The following is a 17,653-nucleotide window of genomic DNA, read 5'->3' on the forward strand; positions in this document are numbered from 1 at the left end:
AGTGCGAGGAGTCCCCGTCCTGTCGGCATGGACGACTCCTCCTGTGGGGTTACCGAGCCACGCCCCCCACCCCATGGCACAGGGCTCAGGCCCATGGGCGTCGAGCCGGCTTCGCGGAGACAGAGCCCGGCTGGCAGGGAGGATCTGTCCTCGTCGTGGACCCTCAGGGCCTGGTGTGGGGACAGGTACGAACAGGGGCCGCTCTCACCTGTAACCTCGGTCTCTCTGGGGGGCGAGCCCCAGGGGGCCTGGCCGCGGTCAGACCTCCCCAGGAGGGAGGGTCCTCCCCGCCCGGGTGACCTGAGAGCAGGGGCCCCATGCCTGGGCTTTCCGGGGCGGCCGTAACAAAGCAGCCCACCCCAGGGCCTTACAACAGGGGACTGGATTCTCTCGCAGGTCTAGGGGCTCAGAAGTCGGGAATCGAGGTGTCGGCAGGGCCGGGCCCCCTCTGAACCTGCGTCTGTGTAGGGGAAGCTGCCCCCTGCCTCGCTCCTGGCTCCCGGCTGTGGCCGGCCACCTCTGTCATCCTCCGGCCATCTCCTCCCTCTTCCCCTGCGTTTCCTCTGTCCTTCCCCTAAGGAACAGCCGTAGTGGATTAAGGACTCACCCTATAGCGTGCCCTCATTTTAAGCTGCCTCTTTCCACCCTATTTCCAAAAAAAGGTCAAATTCAAAGTCATCGGGGTTCAGGGCTTCAACTTTTCTTTGAGGGACACAGTCAGCCCACAGCTCCCACATCGCCGTGTGTGTGAGTGTTAAGGAGTCTGCACAGAAACACCCCGGAACCCCCTCCTGCCCTCACGGTGCGTGCAAATAAGCTCCTTCCTGGAGAACGAATGAGAGGGATTTGACTCCCTCGTTCTGGGTCCACAGGCACCGGGGCCCACCCCACCAAAGCTGGCAAGCAAGGATGCAGACGTCCCAGTCAGACAGACACCAACAGGCCATCCGCTTGGTCACCCCACAAATCCAGGCGTGCCCTTCCCACTGCACCCCCTGCCCTGCCTTGGCCCACAGCCCCCCTCAGGGTTTGTCCCACCTGAGCCCCCAGACCCTCCCCATCTCCTCAGCCAGAGGCCTCCGGGCACCCAAGCCCGAGTATCTCTCTTTTTCTGACTTTAACACCATCCAGCTCCCCCTCCACTCCCCGTTCCAGAAAGGGCTGCTGTAGTCCCTGGGGCTGGGAGGGAGCCAGAGCCGGGCGTCCAGCCCTCATCCCCGATGACGAGTGACCAGCATCTCCCAGTCGGATGCTGCCGGGGTCGGGCACCCCGACACCTGCTCTCCGCTCTTTCCAGCATCCCACACAGGCTTTCAATTCCTTGGAGCCTCAGTTTCCCCAACCAGGAAATGACACAGAAGTAATAAGAGGCCACTTAGCCTCCCTGCAGACCCCAAGGCAGGCAGGGCTGACCCCAGCCCCACCCCTTTCCTGCAGACGAGGGGATGGAAGCAAAGAGCTGGGAAGACAACCTCCTGCACTCGAGGGTGACCAGGCGGCGGCAGAGTTGGGGCTCTGACCCCCGTGCTCCCAGATGCCAGGCCGTCCTCCCGCTGCATCGGGCAGAACCTGGCATCCCCCGCCTTCCCCTCCCCGGCCCGGCCATCCGCCTCCTCCAGGCCCCTCGGCGTCTCCAAACCCTGCTTAGGGTGCCAGTTGGAAAACCTACAAAAAGCCGCAAAGGAAACGACCCCTGACATTCATGTCCCCAGTTACCAGCTCTGCCCACACTACTGTGCATGGACACCCCATTGTCCCTAGGTCCCCCCGCCCTGTCTCTGCCCGACGATACCTCCACACGCCCCCTGCCCTCCCCGAGGCCTGAGTTTGGCCGTGAGTGGCAGGCAGGGTGAGGGGACAGGCCACCGCTCTGCCAGGACACCCCAGCCCCTGCGGCTCTGCACCACCGTGTCCCAGCTGGCAGCCCCCCAGCCACACAGGCCTGCAATTAGACAAACAAGGAAATGCGCCATTGTCTGTTTTTAAAAACTAAAAGTCACAGCCCTTGGGCCCAGCTCCATGGGGGCCTAAGATACAGAGTCCCAGGTGAGAGCAGCAGCTGAAGGACAAGGGGGTGGGCTGGGGCTTGGACGGAAAAAAGGCATCCCCCAGCAGGCCCTAAGGCAGTGCCAGTCTTCAACATTTGTTCTCTGCTCAAAATCTGAAAATCAAATCCCATTCAGTAAGTACCTCTTTGGGAGACACTTTTTTTTTTTCCATCCAGCATCCTAAATGGTTATTGTCGCGGTTCCCGGAGCTGAGAATCGGATGGAGCATCTGCTCGGCCTCCACTGCCAGGTGAGCAGGAGGCCCAGAGACGTAGCCCGAGGACGGCTGAGGTCTGCAATCCGCCAAGTCCACCCCCAGCCCCTGCCTGGAGGGCAGGCCCATGGCCCCACCATCACGCCCAAGGCCACGTGTCTGAAAGCAGCTCCAGCAGCGAGAGTGAAAGACGCAGGGACCGAGAGCCACTCCCACGTTCCACTGGATGCGGCAGCTCCACTTCCGGAAACACTTCCTACCAATATCCAGTTGTGCAATCCTACAGGTATCTACGCACGGGTCACCTGTCACAGCTGATGATGGCAGCAAACAAAAAAAGGAAAATAAGCGCACCCTGGGCGGGTGGGGGCCGGCTCGGCTGTGCTGCGTGGCCCCTTCTGCAGTGGTTACAAAACGAGGAAAACCTGCATATTGCAATGGGGAATATCTCCAAGTTACTACACGCAAACCAAAAAAGTAGAGAATGTGTTTTGTGTACTCACATTTGTGCCCAAACCGGGGTGTTTATACATGCATTTACCTGTAATTGCATAAAATGCTTCTAGAAGGACTCAGCGTGGGGAATAGGTCACTTTGGGTGCTCGTGGTAAGGCAAGTGGGGCTCGACTGAAGCCAGCGGGGAACTTCGCTTTGGAATTTCAATCCATGAGAAGGTATTACCCACACATAAAGTGATAATTAATTAATTAAAGCAAAACACAAAGAAGGCTTACTGTACCTTCCGGCAGTTGTGCTCCTGGGCACGTACCCAAGTGAGTTGAAAGCTGACATCACACAAAACACTGCACCTAAGTGTTTACAGCCGCTTTATTCATAACCTCCAAAGCCTGAAAGCCACCAAGATGTCCTTCAGTGGGTCAATGGATCGACAAACTGTGATGCGGCCACACAACGGAATATAATTCAACAATTAAAAGGAATGGGCTCTCAAGTCACGGAAAGGCAGAGCAGAACCTCTGCTCTAGTTTGCTAATGCTGCTGGAATGCAAAACACCAGAGATGGATTGGCCTTTATAAAGGGGATTTATTTGGTTACACAGTTACAGTCTTAAGGCCATAAAGTGTCCAAGGTAACACATCAGCAATCAGGTACCTTCACTGGAGAATGGCCAATGGTGTCCGGAAAACCTCTGTTAGCTTGGAAAGCACGTGGCTGGCGTCTGCTCCAGAGTTCTGGTTTCAAAATGGCTTTCTCCCAGGATGTTCCTCTCTAGGCTGCAGTTCCTCAAAAATGTCACTCTTAGTTGCACTTGGGGTATTTGTCCTCTCTTAGCTTCTCCAGAGCAAGAGTCTGCTTTCAATGGCCGTCTTCAAACTGTCTCTCATCTGCAGCTCCTGTGCTTTCTTCAAAGTGTCTCTCTTGGCTGTAGCTCCTCTTCAAAATGTCACTCACAGCTGCACTGCATTCCTTCTGTTTGTCAGCTCATTTATATGGCTCACTGATCAAGGCTCACCCTGAATGGGTGGGGCCATGCCTCCACGGAAATATCTCATCAGAGTTATCACCCACAGTTGGGTGGGGCGCATTTCCATGCAAACAACCTAATCCAAACGTTCCAACTTAATCTCCCTTAATATGTCTGCCCCACAAGATACATCAAAGATAATGGCATTTGGGGGACATAATACATTCAAACGGGCACAACCTCAAACACACATAGCTAAGTGAAAGAAGCCAGAATGAAAAGGCTCATACAACATGATTCTGACAGGTGAGATTCTAGAAAAGGCCAAACCATGGACACTAATCAGTGTTTGCCAGGGCCCCAAAGGACGGGGCACAGGGCATCACCAGCATCTAATTACAGCCCTTTCTCATCACCAAAAGAAAACCCGGTACCCACTCAGCCTCTCCCCATCCCCGTTCCCCCGGCCCCTGCTCTCTGCCTCACAGACATTCTGGACATTCCCTATAAACGGAATCATACAATATGTGGCCTTCTGTATTTGGCTTCTTTCACTGGGCATCAGGTTTTCAGGTTCCTCCATGTTGTAGCATGGATCAGAATGTTATTTCTTTTTACAGCTGAAGAATATTCCATGGCATGCTGTATATTTAAGACTTTAAAAACATGACTCGGATTTCATCTCTTTTCCTTAAAATTCCCCAGTGGCGTCCACTGCTCTTAGAATGCCGTCCGGTTTTGGGTGGCAGCCTGCAGCCCCGGCCTGAGCACCCCCTCCCTCCACACCCAGCCAGCCCACCTGGACGCACCTCCACCCACCTGCCGGGTCACACTTTCCTGCTCGCCACTTGTCCACAGCAGCTCACACCCCCAGGCCTTGGTGGGCCCTTCCTGCCACCCAGCTCTCACACTCCCAGCTCTTGGAATCTTTTCCTTCCAGCTCAAATATCCCAACCTCAGAGTGGCCCTCCCTGACCTCTGAGCTGGTGAGGTCCTCTGCCCGCCGGATCGTTTTCTTTCCTGCTCAACTCACTCTCGTTCACCTGCTCCCCCAGGACTGAGTGACATCTGATTCTGAGCAGGCACTTGAAGAACTTGCGTTGGATAAATAAAGATGGAAGGTTGGAAGCTCAGTGGGGCCCAGATTACAGGATCCCAGAATCCCAGCACAGCAGATTGCATTTCAGAAAGCTCTGATCTTTACAAAACCCTGGCTGGTTATGACTCCACCCGCTGCGTGTTGATAGGGCCTTTTTGCTTGTTTGGCTGGCTGGTGTCAGGTTGTTTTTTTCCTACATCATCCCAGCACATCCCTCCTTCTGCAGATGAAGATGAATTCCTCCTCCTTAGGCTTGTAAGAATTCATAACACAGTAGGGTAGGAGCGCATCCAGCGTGTGTGCATTATCCTCCTTTCTTCTCCTTCAAATGTGGAACGAGGAGGAACAGACCCACCAGGCCAGCTCTAGTTGGAAAAGCAGCTCCAAGACAAGCCTCTTGGGCTAGAGAAACTAAGACGGCAGCTAGGTGAGACAGGGCAAAAAAAACACCTCCATGAAAAACACTAGATAAAAACCAGAAAGTGACCCAGAATACCGGTTACAGTGACGTGCCAGCTGGACGAGGTCTGCTAGTACCACAGGGGCCGTATACTTGGTGAAACCAGGAGTCTGCATTTTGAAACGAGTGAGTAAGCTGGCTGGAAGACCTGCAGCCGCGCTGTGGTGTGGGGAAGCCAGGAGTTGGTGTTTGGAGACGGACTGGTTCTTTTAAAAAAAGGGAAAAACCCAGGAGCGGCTGCAGTTCCGATAGTGGGAACTATGCAGTAAAACACAGCAAGGGGGTGCTGAGCCGGCCTCTCAGTGTCTGGCCTGGAGGATAGTCCACTGCAGATACCCTTGGGGCCGGGGGAATGGAGGGGAGAGGCAGAAGCTGAAAGAAACCCCACAGCTCGCAGCTGGCTCCCCGGAGGACTGGATAAACTCCTGCCTGGGGCCGTGCCCACAGCCCAGAGCCGCACCAGTTGTCCCGGAGCTGGGAAGGAGGAACTGTGCAAGGAGGGGGGGGTGAGATGCCCCGTTCGGCCATCTTTGCATCAGGCTGAGAGCGCCCTGGCACGGCCCAGCGGCCTGGGGCTTCCCTTGAGGAATGGAGCGCACTGGTGACGTGGCACAGCATTCCCTCAGCAGAGGTCCTGGAGGATCGCAGCGGGGGGTGGGGCCCGCTGGAAAACCCAGGGACGCTGTGCCAAGTCCGGTGGTTTGTGGATCAGTGAGAGAGAGGGTCTGGGGCAAAACTGAAATGAAGGCTTAGACTCTTGCGGCATCCTTGAATCTCCGGGAACCTGGGGGATTTGAATATTAAAGCTGCCCTTCCTCCCTGGCCACCCGGACACATGCCCCACATTTAGGGCAGACAGCACCAGCAACACACCCAAACTGAGTTCTCCAACTGAACCCCACAAGAATCATTTCCCCACACACCGTGGGGACAAGGTTGAGAATTGACTTGAGGGATATAGGTGATTCACAGATGCCATCTGCTGATTAGTTAGAGAAAGTGTATGCCACCAAACTGTGTTTCTGAAAAATTAGATTGGTATCTTTTTTCTACAACTTGAAAGAAACCCTATCAAGCAAAGCAAATGCCAAGAGGCCAAAAACAACAGAAAATCTTAATACGTATGATAAAACCAGACGATATGGAGAATCCAATTCCAAACACACAAATGAAAATATCAGAAGAGACACAGTACTTGGCACAATTAATCAAAGAACTACAATCAAGGAACAAAAACATGGCAAAGGATTTAAAGGACATGAAGAAGACCATGGCCCAGGATATAAGCGACATAAAGAAGACCCTATAAGAGCATAAAGAAGACATTGCAAGAGTAAATAAAAAAATAGAAGATCTTATGGAAATACAAGAAACTGTTGGCCAAATTAAAAAGACTCTGGATATTCACAATACAAGATTAGAGGAAGCTGAACGATGTCACAGTGTCCTAGAAGTCCACAGAACAGAAAATGAAAGAACAAAAGAAAGAATGGAGAAAAAAATTGAAAAAATCAAAATGGATCTCAGGGATATGACAGATAAAATAAAACATCCAAACTTAAGACTCATTGGTGTCCCAGAAGGGGAAGAGAAGGGTAAAGGTCTAGAAAGAGTATTCAAAGAAATTGTTGGGGAAAACTTCCCCAACCTTCTACACAATATAAATACACGAAGCATAAATGCCCAGTGAACTCCAAATAGAATAAATCCAAATAAACCCACTCCGAGATATATTCTGATCAGACTCTCAAATACTGAAGAGAAGAAGCAAGTTCTGAAAGCAGCAAGAGAGAAGCAATTCACCACATACAAAGGAAACAACAGATGACTAAGTTGTGACTACTCAGTGGCCACCATAGAGGCGAGAAGGCAGTGGCATGACATATTTAAAATTCTGAGAGAGAAAAATTTCCAATCAAGAATACTTTATCCAGAAAAATTCTCCTGCAAATCTGAGGGAGAGCTTAAATTTTTCATAGACAAACAAATGCTGAGAGAGTTTGCCAATAAGAGACCTGCCCTACTTCAGATACTAAAGGGAGCCCTACCAACAGAGAAAGAAGGAGAAAGAGATACAGAGAATCTTAACAGACATATATAGAATCTTACATCCCAAATCACCAGGACACTCATTTTTCTCTAGTGATCACGGATCTTTCTCCAGAAGGGACCATAAGCTGGGAAATAAAACAAGCCTCAATAAATTAAAAAAAAAATTTGAATATACTCAAAGCACATTCTCCAACCACAATGGAATACAAATAGAAGTCAATAATTTTTGAATTGTAGCTCCACTATTTACTTCCTACATGATATAAAATACACAAACTCTAATGACAAATCAGTGGTTTTGAACTCAACGTAAAATATGTAATTTTAGACAACCATATAAAGGTGGGGGAAAGGAGGAGTATAGAAACATAGTTTATATGTCCTATTGAAGTGAAGGTGGTATCAAAGAAAAATGAGATTGTTATGGATTTAAGAGGTTAATTTTAAGCCCCACAGTAAACACAAAGAAATTATCAGAGAATATGACCATAGAGATGAAAAGTAGAGTATGGGTTAAGAGAAATGGGGGAAGGGGCAATGGGGAGTTAAGAAATGAGTGTAGGGTTGCTGTTTGAGGTGAAGGAAATTTCTAGTAATGGATGGTGGGAAAGAGCATTACAACATTCTAAAGGTGATTAATCCCACTAATGGAATGCTAGAGAGGGGGTGGAATGGGAAGATTTAGGCTGTATATATGTTTCCACAACTAAAAAAATAAATAAATAAAGACAGTCTAAATAGATGACAATTGAATGCCAAGGATGAACCTGGATAGGACTGGAGGATGGAGGACAGGAGGCTCAAAGGGACACAGTTGAGACATAAGGAAAAGGAAATATAGAATGTAAGCTTTGTATCATTGTTGAATCTCTTGTACTTCTTAGCTGTGCTTAATGGGATTGCATAAAAGAATGTTCTTGTTCATGGGAAGTGTATATGTGAATTATAGTATTTGTTCAAGGATGTGTGCAGCTAGCTCTCATATGTTCAGAAGACAGAGCAATAGATGATGGATGATAGATAGGGAGGGAGGGAGGAAGGGAAAGAGAAATGGTGTGACAGCGTGTTAAAGTTGGCGGATTGGGCTATCGGGGGAGGGGGGTCAGGGTATGCTGGAGTTCTGTGTATGGGTCAGTATTGCTTTTGCAACTGTTCCTATAACTTTGAATTTATTTCAAAATAAAAAAAAAATGAAAAAAAAAAAAGACAAGCCTCTCGGGCCCATCGGGCACCCTGACTGCCCGGATGAGAGGACACCTGGCGGCCACCAGCTGACCTCTGAGCCAGGGCACCTGCAGCGCCAGCCCCAGCCTGTCGGCTCTGCCCGCCTCAGGGGTCTTCAGCACCTGGTACCCACTGCTCTGCTTCCTTGTGCATCTGCCAGCGGCTCTGCCCAACTGACACACGCTGTGGTGTCCTCTCGTCAACAGTTGAAAGCGCAGCTGTTGAGAGCACAGAGGTGACCCCGACACTGTCGCCTGGTGGATCTGTCATTTCAAAGGTGCAGCTCGTCTTTAGTTCAGCTTGAAAAGCCACACATGGCAAAGACCTGGCGTCAGTTTTCTCTTGCCACCATTAGTGCCACGTAACAAACCGCCCCAAAACTTAGTCGTTTAAAACAACAACTCTTTATTTAGTTCATCATCTGGGGACCAGCAGTTCAGGCTGGGGGAATTGTCTACTAAAGACGACAGCTCTAAGAGGTCCACGGACAACGGGCTCACACCCACAGGGACATGGATTAAGGTTCAGAACACGTCTCTGTTGGAGCACATGGGTCAATCCACCACGCAGGATCTGGTCGCAACAAACTCCAAGTCCCCAAAATCTCCCCCTTGGGAAAAATCTTGCTGAAAGTTTGCTGGGAGTTGAGCCATGTCCTACATGAGGCACGTTCAAGTCGTATCCCGGTCCTAGGGGGTTGGTGGGGGCTCTTCAGTAACTAGGGTCTTGGAAGACCCTATTTGGATGAAGCCCAATGGAACCGGGGGGCTCAGTCCGCACACGTGGAGTCCTTGTGAGGAGAGGGAACTGGACAGAGAGAGACAACCAAGCAGAAGGAGAAGCCCCCAGAGGGGACAGACGGAGCGAGATAGGGGTGTGACAGGGGCGGAGATTGAGGGACAGCCGGCAGGCCACCACCAGAAGCCACAGACTCCGGAGACAGCACGGCCCGCTGAGACCGTGATTTTGTTCTCTGTCTCCAAACGGTGAGACGCTAAGTCCCCGCGGTTTGGGCTGACCCGGGTGTTGCGTTTGCTACGGCAGCCCTGGCAGGTGAGGACAAAGTTCCTCTGGCTCTCTTTGGTCCCTGAGGACTGGGTCCAGCTCCCCCTCCTAAATGCGGGACCCCTGATTCCCCCATTTACCTTCACCCACAGGGCCTGAGGGGGGTAGCCAAAGCTGCTGGGGCCACCAGCACCCCAGGAAGTGGGCGACGGTCAGAGCTGCCCTTGGGATGCTGGCACTGGAGGAGCCTTTGGGCTGCCTTGGTATTTATGATTCACATTTCTGTCAGAAATAATTAGGCAAACTATCGAAACACTTCCCTTGTTTCCAAATAGAAAAATACGTCTTAGATCAGTGCAAAAGCAGTGCTCCAAGGAGGCTCCTTCCTGTCTGAGAAAGGGTCCTGCAGGAGACAGGAACCCACAGCAATCTGAAAAGTACGTTTAAAATCAAGAATTATTAACAGAGGACGGAGTAGTGGAGGACGCCAAGGAACGCAGGAAGAGCAGAAGGCCCCTTGGGCCGACGTGCACCCCAGGAAACACCCCAGCCTGGACCTGGCTGGAGCAGGCACGGCCTGGACCTCAGAGAGTGGCTGAGTCGCACCAGTGGAACTGCTTGGAACCAGCCCCCGTGGTGCCAGGGAGGTTCCCAGTGCCCAGCCCCGGACTCACTGCAAAGCCACCCGGCAAAGCCACCCGGGGGTGCCAGAGAAGCTGCTCGTGACGGCACTCGGCTGCACGGCCACCAGAGGAGGTGCCCAGGGAAGGTGCTGGCCGCTGAGCATGGCAGGAACTGCCGGAGACATCGGAACCAATAGAAACCCCTCCTTCCACCATGGCCTCCAGTACCCCCTCCTGATACTGTGCTCACCCGATACTAAGCCCACCCCCGTTATCCAGAGCAGGCCAAGAAGGGTGGATTTGGGGTTAAGAGGCAATAAATTGATAACTGTATCACTAAATAAATTGATAACTGATGGAAACCCCAACCCCCACCAAAAGTCCCCCCCTGCATTCAGTCATCCAACAAACGTCAACTGAGTGCCTCATGGGGGCCAGGCACTGAGGTAGGGGACCTCACACAAAGGTGACCGTGACCCCAGCTAGGGTGGCCAGATTCAGCACAGAAAAAATACAAGATGAATTTCAGATAAATGATGGATACTTTTAATATAAGTCCCATACATGGTTTGGGACATGCATATACTAAAAAATTGTCATTTGCCTGAAATTCACACATAACAGGCATCCTGTATCTTGTCTGGCCTCTGGCACCAGCACTGCTCGTGGGGCAAGTTTCTGTACAGTGCGTCATGGGAACACAGCCTCAGGCACAATGGAGGCTCCCACTCTGTCACTTGTACAGCACAAAGCGTCCAAAAGAGGGGGAAGTGACCCCTCCCTGGCAATTCCCCTGGGGAGGCCAGCTGCTCAGGGCAGCGGCAGTGGACGGCAGCTCCACACACCTCACCTCGCGTCGGAGATGAGGGACACCTGCACTGCTTGCGTGCTGGGCTTTTATACACACCAGGGGGAAGGGGCTCTGCCAGGGAGCAACCCTTAGGCCCCGGCAAGCAGCTGGGACTGGTTAAGCTCTAACATCTGCCCCTGCACCTGCAAAATAGAAATCTACCAAACACCCCAACGCAAACAAGCACAAATAGAAAGAGACCAAAGACCCATGTGCAAACAACAAGAGAGAAAACATAACACATGCCTGCATACAAGCAAGAGGGGAAAAGGAGCGGGGTCTGCGAGGGCTGGGAGATGGCCGCTGAGTGTGCCCTTGACTTCCCCGACGCTGCTATATCTAGCAAAACCAGTCACCCTCACCAGCAGGGTCTGGGGCAGGACCCCTAAATAAAAAGCACTAACATTTCTGCAGCCAAATTCATCATGCTAAGTGGGATAAATGTTCCATAAATAGTATTACAGTTTTCTGCCAGCTTATTTATATAGTAAGTGTGTTCATGAAACAGTGAGATAGCTATGGATTGTAAATTTTATAGTACTTCTTGTTCCCAATGAAAATGTTCAGTGAAGCTTCAAACATATACGCATTCAAGCTGAGCTAAGACAGCACGTACACAAGCAATGCATCATTTCTGCATCTGGCTGCCTGGGGGTCATATCTGGCTGCCCATGGGTCTTGGGAACGAGGGCACAGCCGTGTTGTCCTAGATGTAGGTGGGAGAACCAGCCAGGGGCGGAGTCTCCATCCAGGGAGCCGCACAGCACAGACAGTACTGCTCAGTTCACCTCCCGGCAGCACTGGCCTCATGACCAGGACATCTCTCCTCATTCCAGTGGACCCTGCTGGCAGATCAGTGTCCTTGATGAGGCCAGCAATTAGCAGATCACACATCAGGTAAAATCAAAAGGCCACCCACACTGGGCATAGCTGGGAGAAGAACCCATCTGAGAAGGCTTTTCCAGAGGACAAAAACAATTGACCCGCAGAAGTTCCCAAGAAAATGGAACATGCCTACAGAGTCACTGGTAAGCAACACCTGGTGGTAAAACTAGTTTCGGTCCAGTAGTGAGAGCTATCGGAATGAACAAGCAGAACAGATTAATCAATGAACATCTGCTCCCCACTTTCTAAGACCCGCCCCCAAGTAAAATGGAAACTTCATGCCAATCAGAACATTTCCTCACTTGCTTCCATGTTCACCCTCTATGACAGTTTGAAGCTGTCTGTCCCCCAGAACAACATGCTCTTAAATTTAATCTATTCCTGTAGGTGTGAATCCACTGCAAGTAGGACCTTTTGATGAAGCTACTTTAGTTAAAGTGTGACCCACCTCAATCAGGATGGGTCTTAACCCTAATACTTGGGTCCTTTGTAAGAGGATGAAATTCAGAGAGAGAGAGAGAGAGAGAGAGAGAGAGAGAGAGAGAGAGAGATTGAGAGAGAAAGCCACAGGAAGCTAGAAGCTGAAATTGACAGAAAGGAAGAGAAGGGAGAGACCAGCAGATGCCACCACGTGCCTTGTGATGGGATGGAGGAGCCAAGGATCACCAGCAGCCAGCCCCAGAACGCCATGGTCTTCGGGGAGAAAGCATCACCTTAATTATGCCTTGATTTGGACTTTCTTTTATCCTCAAAACCGTAAGCTAATAAATTCCCATTGTTTACACCAACCCATGTCATGGCATTTGCTTAAGCTGCCCAGGAAACTAAAACCCCGTCTATGAGCTTTCCCTTTCTCCTCCCTCATGACGCTCCCTTCTACTTTCTGAAAGGGATACTGACCGATTCATAAATCGCTCCATACAGCTGTGAGACCCTAAACCACATGAAAAGTTTCTCTTGTATCACACAGTAGGACCACGGAATCTATGGGGGCTCTGCCAGCATTCGGTGTCTTCCTCATCACCATATCCTCTCCCTGCTCTTCTCTATGTCGCAGCCATGTCAGCAGTTTCTCTCTCCCTTGAGGAGTGCACAAGACACAATGCTGCATTTCAACATTCACCACTGCTTCTGCCCGCTTCCTCTGACTTGCACTTTTGGCTGATAAACTTTTGAGGTAAGTGATGAGGTTTGCTATCGTCATCTTCTTTTCACATGGCACAGGAAATCAATCAAGGCGTCTTCGCCGGGTTCAGTTTCAAGCATCCCTGGTCAACGTCCATGCCCAGCATGTGTGAGGGGGCTACCTGCAGGGTCCAGGCCCTAACTGCTCTAAGTGGCGACCTCACGCGTGGACGTGCTCAGGAAACCCTGCTCTCTGCAGGAAGCAGAGTTACCCACACCCCCTCACCCCCATCCAAGAAGAGCACTTAGATTCACTCTTCGTGGAGTGTAAAACTCCTTTCACAAACCAAGGAAAAATAAACGTCAGAAACATTCCTTTTCAAATGACAGGCAGGAAGGGAATGTGTGCAGCAGGAGTGCAGAAATAATAAAATGTTTTCTCCCAGTCCAGCCCATCTGCAGTGAGTCCATGCCAGTAACACGAAGGATCCTTAAACCAGGCAGAAAACATTTCTCGGGTTACCAGTAGGATTTTATTTGTGAAGCAGGACACAGGGAAAGTGTGGTTGCCCTTCACACCTGCGGCTTTTTCCATCACGGCCACCTGTATCCTGGGTCACCGTGCTTGGCATCCTGAACACCTATCGTGCATCCCAATCACGGGGGGCACCTTTCTAGAAATGGAGCACGGTGCCGACATGCCTCGTCCACCATGCAGATTTGCTCAGACTAAGGTTTTCATTGGGTGCGATCTTAGTGAATCATCACTGTTTCATAATCAGACATTTTCACACTGCAGATAGATATTCAGATTTTTACACCATGACACTTCTTAAATTCCCATGCCAACCTTCTAAAGATTCACACTCACCTTTGGAGTTCAGTTCTTCCTGGCATATCCGAGCTCGTTTCATGACCAACAACCATTTGATGGCATATGTTGACATCTTCATTGCCAGCTCCATGCAATCTGCTTCTTGTCAAGATGTCCTTGTTTTGTTTAAAGACATGACTGAACTGTTAATGTTGCTTATTATATAATTATGATGAGGTTTAATGAAAGACGCTGATTCCCTGAACTTCCAGCTGAGATTTCCAGCCTGAGTCTCCACAGACAGACGTGGATGGAGCCTGCCACAACCCAGCTGCAAATGAGCTTGCAAAGCATTTGAACTGGAAACCTGCAAATGTGAGTAACACTACTGTCCTGGTCTATCTTTCCTGGACTCCAAACCAGCATTTCATTTTCATCTTACGATGCTGTGGAGGCAAATTATCCTGCATCTATGGGGTTTTGCAAGATATCTCCATATGTACTTAATGAAAAATTAATCTGTATTCTTTATGAAAGGATTTTTTTAAAAAGCCATCCAACTTGAAAATAAGAAGAAATTCTTCTTTTTAGATGTTAAAAAAAAAAAATTTTTTTTTCCTTCTTTTCCTCCGTGCAGTGTTATCGATTTTTTCAAGGGTTCTCAGTCATCCCTGTTCCCGTAAAATTTCAGCTGCCTGTCTTTTGGTTTCCATAAGCCCCAGGTCCTGTTGGTTCCTGAACTTCATTACACTGTCTGCAAAAACGGACGCTTCCAGGTCTCCCAACACTGTTTACCACAGCCACAGTGCAATGAAACCCAAAGCCACAAGGGAAAAAATAAAACACACAGATGTCAGTGATCAGAAAAGACGCCCAGGTCCCCAGGGACACCGGGGTGCTGCCAAGACCTCGGGACAGGCAGGGCAGGCTTGGTAGCCAAAAAAGTTGTTTTGTTGTTGTTGTTGTTTGTCTGCTTTGTTTTTTCAATCGGCCGCACGACTCGCTTGAGCTGCAAGAACATGTGCAGACTCGCCGAAAGCCACACTCACCAGAGGCCGGAAGAGCCCTGTCACTTTGGCTCAGCATTACAGATACGGAACTGTGGGTTTGTTCTTGCAGGGATTCAGAAGGAAAAGACAGAGTGGGGGAGTTCGGGGGGCCGCAGTCTGGTGAGAGAGACGTCAACGCAGGCCTCGAACCCCTCCAAGGGCGAGCGTGCTCTTGCCTGATTAGGGAGCCTCTCGTCACCGCGCGCCACGGCCTTCGAGGTCACGGGTCCTCCTTCCACTGACCCGCCGGAAACCCTGAGGCCAAGACGCGCACAACTTGCCCAGGGTCTCCCAGCCAGACGTGGGAAAGCCGGGTGTGGAACCCGGGCCTGCCTGGCTTTTAGGGTGAGTGAGGGAAGCTGTGAGAATCCAAAATGAGCCATACAGCCAACGGGGAAAGCCGTGAGGTGACCCCTGAGGAGGGTCCTCAGATTCACACATGTCCATGCTGTCCAAGAGGGCAGCTACGCGTTAGCATGTCTGGCTACTTCAATGTAAATGAACTAAAATTCAATACAATTTGAAAATTCAGTTCTGTATGCACCCTGGCCACACTCCAAGTACTCAAGAGCCACACGTGGCCGGTGACTAGTGCCCTGGAAAGTGCAGGCAGAGAATATTCCATCATCACAGAAAGAACTGCTGGACGGTCTATCAATACATGCGAATGTCTGCTGGACGTTTCTATTTGAATGTCGTACAGGCGATTCACGCTCCTCGGGTAACGCTGGTGACCACCCAGACCTCAGAGGCTCCTGAGATCAGGTCTCTCCTTGCACACGGCCCCTTCACGCCATGGATCACGTTAGACCTGCTGCAGAAATTTCCCAGGGGCCCCAGGCTGAAGGGAGGAGCCACCTGAAACCTGCTCTTCCCACAGTGAAGAGGAACCCAGGAGAACGAGCCAAAGTGACAGGGCTCTTAGGGCCTCTGCTGAGTGTGGCTTTTGTCGGGTCTGCACCCGTTCTTGCAGCCCAAGTGAGTTGCGTGGCCAAACCCAAAGTCTGTGGGGTGGGCCAGAAGCCACACTCAGCCATCGAGACCCACGGCCAGGCAGAAGGGGAGGGGAATGTGGTGGGCATGTGACACTGTTTCCCACCCAGGCCCAAACTACCCCAGGTACTTCCTGCCTTGGTAGGTGGCCCAGCTCACCCCTTAGCCACTCAAAATAGATGTCACAAAGTCACCTGCCATGAGCTTCCCAATCTGCTTGCCACCTTGGCCACTGAGTTTGTGGCAATTTGTTAAAGTGGCAACAGGAAACCAATCTATCATCCTCTACACGGCACTCAAAGAGACCTTTCCAACATGCAAACACTACCGTAGCCCCTTCTGCTAAAATCCCCCATGGACACTACCACCTAAACAATGGTTCTTGGCTGCATCCAAAGGAAACCAAGAGCTCCTCGCAGCATCTGATTATAATTTCTTCTTCACATGCAGCCCGTTCTCACATGTGTTCCATAACAAATTTGAACACACTAGAGACCACCAAAAATTAAGCATTTCTACCAGGATAACACACTTTTGTGTAGTTCTCACCCCAGAATAAAATGTGTGCTCCATCCTGTTTACTGGTGAAGGCTCTGAGACTGCAAAAATTGGTGGTAGAAAAGTATTGCCCCAAATACAAAAAGATGCACACACAAGGCCGTTTGTTGCAGGGCAGCTAGTGTGATGGTTAGGTTCATGTGTCAACTTGGCCAGGTGACAGTACCCAGCTGTCTGGCCAAGCAAACACCGGCCTAACAATTGCTGTGAGGACGTTTGTGGCTGGTTAATAAACCAACAGGCTGGTTTATTAAATCATCAGTCAATTGGCTGCAGCTGTGACTGATGACTCACCAAAGGGCGTGTCTTCCACAATGAGAGAATGCAATTGGCTGGATTTAACCCAATCAATCAGTTGAAGACTTTTAAGCTAGACAGATAGAGGACCTTCACTTCTTCTTCGGCTGCCCAGCAAAGTCTTTCCTGAGGAGTTCGTCAAAGTTGCTGGTTTGTTTCCTGAGGAGTTCATTGGACATATTCCTTGGAGTTGACAGTTTGCTGACTGCTCTACAGAATTTGGACTCGTGCATACCCACAGTCACTTTTATAAATTTTATAGTCATAGACACCTCTCATTGATTCTGTTTCCCTAGAGAACCCTAACTAATACAGCTAGTAAGAGCAAAGACTGGAAACGAGCCGCTCGTCCATCAGTGGGGACTTGGTGAAGGAGGGCTTCATGCAGAGCTCCATGCTGCTGCACAGGCACGAGGACGTGCTCCACACACCCCGCGGGACGGCCTTCCAGGGCGAGCTGATGGGTGAGAAAAGGCAAGGTGTAGAGAGAGTGGAGAGCCTGCTGCTGTTTACCTAAGAAAGGGAGGACCACAAACATATACATATATCTACTCACAAGAAAAATATAAAATAATATGCTAGAAAATGGGAAATTGTTGCCTATACGGGGAGGGTACACCAGATAGAAGGTAGGTTTCTTTGAATATACCTTATTTTGGTACCAGCAAATATTTTACTTAATTATGCCAAAAAAAATTTATTTAAAAAAAAAAACCCAAATATCACTCAGCAATAAAAAAAAAAAAAACTACTGAAACTCATGACAACAGGGATGAATCTCTAAAATATGATGCTAGGCCCCACCCCAGTCAAGCTGGCAGAGGGGGAGCTTCAGGGTTCTGTCTTCCCAGACAGGCTTTGAACACAGCAAGAACAGGCAGAAACATCTTCCTCAAAGTCCCAGAAAAACAAAAGACTGCAGTAACAGGG

General features: G+C 50.2%; 1 protein-coding gene across 1 annotated transcript in view; it reads right to left on the reverse strand.

Moving 5' to 3' along the window:
• CRYAA (crystallin alpha A) overlaps positions 1-13,904 on the reverse strand; it is a 36,331-nt gene extending 22,427 nt beyond the window's left edge. Inside the window, exon 1 of the mRNA XM_037837528.1 lies at positions 13,884-13,904. The gene's annotated coding sequence lies outside the window, so the exon portion shown is untranslated. The remainder of the gene's footprint in view (positions 1-13,883) is intronic.
• Positions 13,905-17,653: the final 3,749 nt, after the last annotated feature.

The sequence above is a fragment of the Choloepus didactylus genome, chromosome 1, assembly GCF_015220235.1.
Source record: "Choloepus didactylus isolate mChoDid1 chromosome 1, mChoDid1.pri, whole genome shotgun sequence".
Taxonomy (NCBI): Eukaryota; Metazoa; Chordata; class Mammalia; order Pilosa; family Megalonychidae; genus Choloepus; species Choloepus didactylus.